General features: G+C 41.4%; 1 long non-coding RNA gene across 1 annotated transcript; it reads right to left on the bottom strand.

Annotated features, from left to right (window-relative positions):
- Positions 1–348: 348 nt before the first annotated feature.
- On the bottom strand, positions 349–2,586 carry LOC134943208 (uncharacterized). The gene is made up of 3 exons (XR_010181434.1): positions 2,482–2,586; positions 1,462–1,692; positions 349–584 (listed from the first exon to the last, which is right to left on the bottom strand). It is a non-coding gene; the product is annotated as an uncharacterized LOC134943208 (long non-coding RNA).
- Between the last annotated feature and the right edge of the window lie 746 nt (positions 2,587–3,332).

Raw genomic sequence — 3,332 nt, forward strand, 5'->3', positions numbered from 1 at the left:
ACAGGAGGTGGAGTCCTGGATGTGATTAAAAACTGAAATGTTAATCACATCCAGGACTCCGCTTCCTGTTATTTCAATGCGCTGAAAGACCTGTGAGTGCCGCCGCTCCATGCTATATGTATACGTATGTATGGGGGGTGGGGGTGAACCAATATTTATCTTTCCTCCAGGCAACCGGGACAAACTTACGCCACTGGGTTTGGATACTGACATTTAACCTACTGTATATAAACTCACGCAGCAGTAGTCTGGTATAGGTCCTAGTCATACTTACAGTGGCTGAGGTAACCCTTAAAGTACATCCCTCACTAATTTGTACAGGTAAAAAATGTTTAATAAATGTGTCTCACCAGCAAATTGGACTATAAATTGACCATATGCGCAACAGTAACATAAACAGTGAAGATGAGCATTTTCCAGATATCTCTGATGTAATAAAAAATAAATTATTGTTTAGTTAAACTGCCACCCTTGAATTGTGCAGTTAGCTATTCCTATTATACCATATGTAGCACACTCCTTCATGACTCCATACAAGTTTCTTCCTGTGTTTTCTGCTTCCAGTTTAGTCATCACTTCTTTGGCTGGGGAAAAGATAAAGGAAGAATGGACATTTTTTTTACCCGGCTTGGGGACTCCCCATTGTTGCGGTCGTATATATCATAGCTTAAATATCTGACAACACCCATCATAATTATTACACACATAACTCACTGTCTGTGTGGTGTGCAGTCTTGTTATACATTCTCTGAAGCTGAGGCAATCAACATATTATTGCAAGTATGGACATTAAGTTATAGGAGAAATAGCGGTAGCATAGGACTTCGGACATAAAATGATGCTACAGAATGCAAAAACGATATAAAAGCAAAAGTAAATGTTGATTAAAAATATATAAAAGTAGAAGTGCCTACCCGTCATTGCTGAATGATTATTCATTTTATTCAATGATAATGATAATCACTTTTTTAGTACACTCATCTGTCTTAATATCTTCTGTAGTAAAAATGTAATTATATTTTCATATTGTTTACCAATTCCTTCAGTCTGAAAATACCAGTTTGCAAACCACAGCGCGAGTACGGTTTGATTGGTGGCAGTACCGATACGGGAAAGACCCATGTATAACTGACCATGTGAGAAGACCTTGCTGCACAAATCCACACAGCCGACTTTAAAGGACTGGCCTCATGCTCTGTTTATTATCATTCCAAAACATATCCTAACAGGAAGTTGTAAGCGCTTAAATTCACAAGGCAATAGACAGATTCAGGGGGAGGTGGGGGGTGCATCAAGGCATGTGCGCCTCCTGTCATTTAGGAAATCATTTATTTTATTCACATGCAGCAACACAGAGTGCAAAGACGCGTGCTGGCATGGGGGAGGAGAGGGGATCAAGGGGGTGCCAGTCAGTGTCGTTGGCGCAGTGCGCTGAGGGAACTAATAACGTTTGTCTATCACCTGCATGTCTCTGATTGCAGTGCTGCCGACTTGAACAGGCGCCCATCTTGTGTCTTCTGGCTGGTTATTCAGGGTCCTGACAGAAAGTGGAACCTTCGTAACAAAACTTGTGTGATTCCGCTCCAGTCTAGGATAATTATAGGTGATCATCAATTATACCAAAATAGTCAGTCAAAGTGGAATCCCCTCATAATGTCCAGTTGGTGGTGCCCCCTGAGTCAGTTGGTATGGCTATTCACACAAAAAGGAGAGAAAAAAAGACTCTTTTTTGGATGCACTATTTACAGTTTGACAGAAAAGTCAGAATTTGCAAAAGATCCATCCGGAAGTGAACAAGCCAGAGTCGCGGGCGAAACGCATCTTCTGCCGCTGCTGCACCTCTGGGAACTTGCGGGAAACTCTCCTCCACCGGTACCAAACACTGGGCATACCTCATTGGCAATCCAGGTCCCTGCTCCCGTTAATGAAAGTCGCAACAACAATTCAGTGGCACTTAAAACCAGTGTGTTAAACACACACCTTTCTATATGATAGATTGCCACATTAGGGCATTGAAAGTATTAGCTCACACATTACCTAATTCGGGGACTACCAATATATGCCTAGTAACCGGTGTGGAGGTACATACCTTATTATCTGGCACTAGATCCTTAACTCTTGTAGACAATAGATCCCTCTATTTTACCCATTGAATTTATATATTGATGCATTAACCATTGACATACCTTATATAAAACTATCTTTTTAGAGGGAGATTTTAAGGGTTTTCTTATCAAGAATACATCTCTCCCCTGGTGATCTTATACTAAGCTAACAACAGCCAATTTACCCGAAGCTGTAATTTGAGTATATACAGTATATCATACTAAATGACAAACTTTTGAATATTTTTTTTTTCAATTCATTGTATAGATATTTTGCTCCTATACCCTCGCCTATTACTCTTTCTATGTGGACTCACACCAGCGAGCCAGTGGATCGGTACTAGTATCTTGGATACAGAGTTACACAAGAATATACCTCTGACGAACACTGGCAGCAGATCCAATCTTTTGTTATTCTAAGCCATAGGTCTGCAAACTCGGTCCTCATCACGCCACACAGTGCATGTTTTGCAGGTCTTCTCACAGAATCACAAGTGAAATAATTAACTCAACCTGCCGGACCTTTTAAAATGTGTCTGTGAGTAATTAATACACCTGTGCACCTGCTGGGTTACCTGCAAAACATGCACTGTGTGGGGTAATGAGGACCGAGTTTGCAGACCTATGTTTTAAGCTATCTCGTCTATAACACCACATATTAAGTGAACTCTCATCAATGATCCTGGAGTGGTCGCCACTACAACTATCTACTATCATACCACACTGTAGATCATACTTGCCTACCTGACCCTCTCCATGAGGGAGAAAATGCTCTGTTCCTGGACTTTCCTGGTAATGTATGACTGCCATCACCTGCTGTGAGCTAGTTAATTGATAAGAAAGGTGTTTCACCACAGGTGATGGCAATCATACATTACCAGGAAAGTCCAGGAACAGAGCATTTTCTCCCTCATGGAGAGGGCTAGCTAGGCAAGTATGCTGTAGATGCCTGACACCATCTTGGAAGCTAAACAGTGCTGGGCCTGGTTAGTAATTGGATGGGAGACCACCCAAGAATACCAAGTGTAGTAGAAAATGTTTGAACCTTATACTCCGTGCCTAACACTGACAGCAGAATCACCACTTTTCTTCAATCTTTATCAGGCACACGCAACATACTATATTTTCAGCAATAATAACTCTATCTACATACCTCCCAACATGACCCTCTCCAGGAGGGACAGAATGCTCTGCTCCTGGACTTCCCTTAATTTATGATTGCCATCA

This window comes from Pseudophryne corroboree, chromosome 1 (assembly GCF_028390025.1).
Source record: "Pseudophryne corroboree isolate aPseCor3 chromosome 1, aPseCor3.hap2, whole genome shotgun sequence".
Lineage (NCBI taxonomy): Eukaryota > Metazoa > Chordata > Amphibia > Anura > Myobatrachidae > Pseudophryne > Pseudophryne corroboree.